Source organism: Panthera pardus, unplaced genomic scaffold (assembly GCF_024362965.1).
Source record: "Panthera pardus isolate Hobbes unplaced genomic scaffold, ASM2436296v1 HiC_scaffold_21, whole genome shotgun sequence".
Classification (NCBI taxonomy): domain Eukaryota; kingdom Metazoa; phylum Chordata; class Mammalia; order Carnivora; family Felidae; genus Panthera; species Panthera pardus.
In genome coordinates this window covers 51,213,777-51,219,352 of record NW_026526777.1, presented here as the reverse complement: position 1 = coordinate 51,219,352, position 5,576 = coordinate 51,213,777, and the positions used below count along the sequence as shown (strand labels likewise).

Here is a 5,576-nt window from a genome sequence, read left to right as displayed (position 1 = left end):
CAGAGCCAAGAGCACACCGGGAGCCCTGACTCATTCCTTAGCCGCTGCTAGGTAGGTGGGGTGCCACCATGCCACAAAAGGTAATATGACAAAGGGACCCAGGCTGGTCTGGCCATGGCCTGGAGCCTTTCCCGCTGAGCTCTGGGAGGCCTCGGCTGGAAGCTACTGGCTGAGAGTCTGGCAACCATTCGGAGTCAGGGCCACCAGGGCTGGGCTGGGCTGGGCGTGAGCAACCACTTCCCGTTTCCCTCTGCTGGCCCTCTGCTCCCAGCCTCTCTCCACCGCCTCCCTCAGCAAGGTCATACTGATGGGGTGCAAAGCTCAGTTCTGTCACTTATGAGCTGTGAGATCTCGGCAAATTGTTTGACTCCTCTGAGCCTCGAGGGGCTCCTATAATAAACAGGAATCTTTTATTCCTGTGCCAACTGTGCCACGGGATCGACATGAGATGACATATGGTAAGTGGGTGATCCGAAGCCTGTGCATACGAGGCCCTCAACACGGGGTGGCTGTGCCGTTGTTAGTGGGTCTTGTCCTTTCTCCTCCCAGGGCGCGCGCCCTCATAAGTCCTCATGCTCACCTGCCAGAGGAACTGGTGGCCTGTTCCTGATCCGCCTGCCCGTGACTTCGCTTTCCCAGTGGGCAGGGGACGCCCGCTCCCCAGCTGCCACCTTCCTTGCCGGCCTTCAAGAGAACTTGCCCTTGCCTTTGGGAGAATTTTTACAGTTAGTCACTGAAAGGAAACAGGAAGGCCCAACCCAGGCTAGCACTCTTCAGGCCCGGGCCCAGGTCTCAAGTCTGACGCTAGCTTACAGTGTGATCCCTCAGAGGTCACTTAGCACCCCGGATCCTCAGCACTCATCTGTCAAATAGGAGGGCTGTCCTCAACAAGCATCAAGAGTCTCTGCTGCCCTAGAAGTAGTGTTTCCTGTTAGAAACAGAAGAGGGACGGCCGGGTGGCTCGGTCAGTTGAGCGTCCGACTCTTGGTTTTGGCTCAGGTCATGATCTCATGGTTCGTGGGTTCGAGCCCCATGTTGGGCCCACGATGACAGTGTGGGGCCTGCTTGGGATTCTCTCTCTCTCTTTCTCTCTCTCTCTGTGCACCTCCCCTGCTCACACTCTCTCTCTGTCTCTCAGAATAAATACACTTAAAAAAGAAAACAGAAACAGAAGAAACATCTTACAATATCCTCCTCGGTATGTACTTCTCGTCTATTCCTTTCCTCTTTTCTTACCTGATTGGCGGATGTCGACCATCTTACCATTGTTCTGAGGACATTAGCATCCCTCACCACCCCCAGCATTTGTGCGTCCTGTTCTGGAGGATCAGTAGGAGTTCAGGTAAGTCAGTGAGCCATTGACACCTCAGGGGAACTCTCGGGCACTTCCCGGTCCCTTGACGGACTCCTCGTTTTCTCAGGGAGGGGCAGAATCAGTCCCCAGGATGTGATCTTCCCTCTCCCCCTCCTCCTTTCCTCGTTGTACCTTTCAGTTAAAGCTGAGTCTAGAGGTGGTAACAAACGACCCCGAATCCGCATGGTTTACAGCAGCCAAGAGTTCGGTCTTTCTCACACTCACGTTCATGGGGGGTCTGCAGAGCTCGGTTCCACGTCGCCTTCACTCCAGGACCAAGGCTGACGGACAGCAGTCCCACCCGGCCGAGGAAGAGGCAATGGTGAGAGCTGTCACGGCGCTTCAGACGTCTGCTTGGACCCAGCACACGTCGTTTCCACTACATCTCGCTGCCTGAGGGACCAGCCTGCCTCAGTGCAGCGGAAGTCAGAACCCTCCCTCAGGGATGGGCCATGAATGTCTTGACAATACGTAATCTGCCCCATAATAAAGCCTTACCCCTGGGCTTCACAACTCTAGTCCACCCTTCTTGCTCTACATGTGTGGGGAAGAAAGCCCAGAGACGGGAGGCGATGTGCCTGACGTCACACAGCAGTCAGTGGAAGACAAGCATGCGGATGACCTTCCAGTTCAACGGGAGCAGGACCCGAATGGACCCCTAGCTCTGTCGTTCTAGGCAAATCCTTTCCGGCCTGAGCTTTGGTTCGCCTTTCTGGAATACGGGGTGATAGTGTCGACTTCCCGGCAGGGACGTTTGGAGGGATGGGTAAGACTTCGTAAGGTACCACACTCAGTGTCTGACACAGAGGAGCCTCTTAATACACATCTGTTCCTGTGTCTTCCCTCCGTGTCAACAGCCCCAAACTCCTTCGCCTCATCCCCCTAAGCTCTCTGCCTCCAAGCCCGCCTCTTCTTCATTTAGAAGTCGAGAGAAACAGAAATTTTTTTTAAATTTTTTTTAACGTTTATTTATTTTTGAGACAGAGAGACGCAGAGCATGAACAGGGGAGGGGCAGAGAGAGAGGGAGACACAGAATCTGAAACAGGCTCCAGGCTCTGAGCTGTCAGCACAGAGCCCGACGCGGGGCTCGAACTCATGGACCGTGAGATCATGACCTGAGCCGAAGTCGGACGCTTAACCGACGAAGCCACCCAGGCGCCCTGAGAGAAACAGAAATTTTAAGAGGGAATAGCAGTGACCCCAGGGGACTGTGGCCCAGGTACCAAAGTCTGGCTGGGGAGCCTTCTGGGGTACCTCCAAGCTCAGGAAGAAAGTCCTCAGAGCCTTTCTGCAGGACATCCTCCCGTGCCTCAAATCCTCACCACAGCCCCGTGCAGTGGGCACATCATTCCCATTGTATGGATGAAAAGGCTGAGGCCCCACGTGGTTAGGGGCCGAGCAAGGCAGCCCTCCCACTCTCCTCCTGCTTCTGAGCTTGGGCCGGTCCTCAGTCTCCCTGCCGCCTCATGGCCCTGAGCCCATGTAATGAAAGGAAAACCCTCTGAGCTTCCAGAAGCCACGGTGGTCCCTGGGGGATGAGGGAAACACAGCTGATGTCGGGGGGCGGGGGGTGAGGGAGCAGTGGGAGGGCGGGGGGATCCGGAGGAAGAGAAAATCGGGAAGGGCCTCCAAGAGCAATTGTCACCGGTTGTGTTTGCCTTTGTCTTATCGAAATTCCGTTTTCAACATTCATGAAATGAAGGTCCGGGAAAGTCTGTTCAAGCAGAGCCATTTCCTGAGAGATCTGACAGTTAGAATTTCAGGGAAATATATATATATATATATATATATATATATATATATATCAAACATCCCTTCCAAGGACAGCTCTGGAACCTGTTTGGAATATGTTTTTATGATTAGATGAGGGGTGTGCGCGCGCGGGCTGCTTGCTGCCGTGTTTGTGTTTTTCTCCCTCCCTCCCTCCCTCCCTGTCTCTTTGAAGAGCTGTTTTCTTTGTTCTGGGAGTCTGGCTCTCCACTTAGAATGTCTAACAACAGCACAGATGGCCCCAATTTATCGCTGCCTTACCTGCGTAGGGCAGACATCTCCGTGTCCCCCTGTCTCACCGCCCTCACAGGTCCCCCGGAGCCATCCGTGAGGCCCATTCTGCAGCTGGCCTCTGCCTACCGCCCTGAGCCGCCTCAGGACCCCCGCTTTCAGTGCTGGCAGCTGAGGCCGGCCCTGCCAGAGGGACAGACATCGCTGCTCTGTGCTCCCACCGAAACAGGAAAATGTCCCCGGCCTCCCAAGCCTCCAGCCTCAAGCAAGGGTGCAGACCGTCCATGCTCGAGGGACAGTCGGCCTTGCCAGCATCTGCCCGAAGGAACGAGGCTCTTAGGGCAAAAGAGATGTTCTAGTTGACTGATTTTGAACTGATTGTGCTGGAAGGGGAAAGATGTGGCCTTTTGATAAAGACCGTGACAGAAAGACCTCAGGGTTTTAGCAGCAGCAAGCAGGCTTTTAATGTAGCCAAACTGCCCTCCCTCCCCAGGCCTGCAGCGCCTTCACACCGCCCCCCTCCTCCAGCGTGGCTGGGGTGGGGGTGGGGTGGCTCCATCACCCATCATTCATTCATTCATTCATTCAAGCATGTCCCGAAAGCCCACCTACATGCCAGACACAGTTCTAAAAACCAGGGATACGGCAGTGGGCGGTGCAGGGGTGGGGGTGGGGGAGTGGGGGTGGGGAACAAATTTCTTAAGCCTTATGGGATGGACGAGGTGGAGGGAGGGAATAAATAAATCATATAATCCATTAGAAGTGCTAAGCACTCTGAAGAAAACTAAAACAGAGAGGATGGGGAAACCCTGGGGACGGGGGGCAGTAGAGAAAGTTTAAATGCTACTTGAGAGTGAGAACCCAAGCCATGCAGGTGTCTGGGCCGGGGCCATCCAGAAATTGTGGGGCAAGTGCAAAGGCCTGAGGTGGGGGCGCCTGCTGTATCCGAGGCAGAGCAGGGAGGCCCGTGTGCCCGAAGCCGCATAGTAGGAGGCGAGGTGCAGAGGAGACGAGAGGCCCGTGAGCTGCTCTAATGACTGGCTGTCACCCCCAGTGCAGCGGGGCCATCGGACTCTTCCAGGAGGCCCATGATCCAGTGTGTGTTTTAAACCGGCATCTGCTGCACGGAATACATACAAGGAGGCAGGGATGGGTGGGGGACGAGCTGGGAAGCTACGCCAGAAGCCTGGGGAAGAGCCGACGGCAGCTCAGGCCATGGTGGCCGTGACAGTGACTGTTCCAGATGTATTTGAAAGGTCGGAGTCAATAGGATTTGCTGGTGGTTCAGATACAGGGTGCAAAAAAAAAAAAAAAAAGGAGTCAGTGACATTTCTATGGATTTGGCCTTAGCAACTAGGAGGTAGGGCAGGTTTGGAGAAAGATATTAGGGGCCTAATTTTGAGTACATTAAGATGATTGAAGCCAGACCTATAAATACAGAGAACAAACTGGAGCGGCCAGAGCGGGGCTGGGGGTGGGGGGCCACAATGGCTGAAGGGGAGTGGGAGACACAGGCTTCCAGTCACCGAATGGGTAAGTCACGGGGACAGTATCGTAATAGGGCTGTAGCGGGACAGATGGCAGCTACCCGTGTGGTGAGCACAGCGCAACGTATCAACTCATCCAATCACCGAGTTGTAGGTACACCTGAAACTAACGTAACGTTGTGTGTCCGCTACCTGCGAACGAGAGAGAAAGGAAAGGTGCGCTGGCCGTCCTAGTGGAGATGGCGGGTCAGGAGAGGCCCAGGCTGGAGATGCACGCTGGGAGGATGCGCACCTGGCAGAGGCTGAGCATCTTAGAGCCGCGCGTGGGGACATTAAGGTTTCCACTTATATAAAGCATTTCCCGTTCACCACCTCCTACAGTCTCCACGATGGCCCTTGAGTTAGGTGGAGACAGGCTCGGGAAAGTTCTGCCGGTTTCCAGGATCTCCAGCCAGTCAGTGGAAGAACCTCGAGAATAATAGCTCATCTTCTGGGAGGCGGTGACCCTTGACCCTGGGTGGGCACTGGGGCCGCCTAAGCCTCAGGGCCCCTCGCCCCTGACTGGACCGCACCTCGGATGTGAGGCCTCACTTTCTTGGAGGGCAAGAGGCTCTAAACACATACGGTCCCCTGGCTTCCTCCTGAGTCCAGCCTCCTGCCTCTCTCCAGAGCCTGCCTACCTGTTAGGTGCTTCTCAGTCATGGAGGGGGGCGGGGGGCGGGGTGGGCTGTGC

General features: G+C 55.3%; 1 long non-coding RNA gene across 1 annotated transcript; it reads left to right on the top strand.

The window, feature by feature from the left end:
- Positions 1 to 430: 430 nt before the first annotated feature.
- LOC109253022 (uncharacterized) lies at positions 431 to 2,300 on the top strand. The gene is made up of 2 exons (XR_002074208.2): positions 431 to 1,342; positions 1,500 to 2,300. It is a non-coding gene; the product is annotated as an uncharacterized LOC109253022 (long non-coding RNA).
- Positions 2,301 to 5,576: the final 3,276 nt, after the last annotated feature.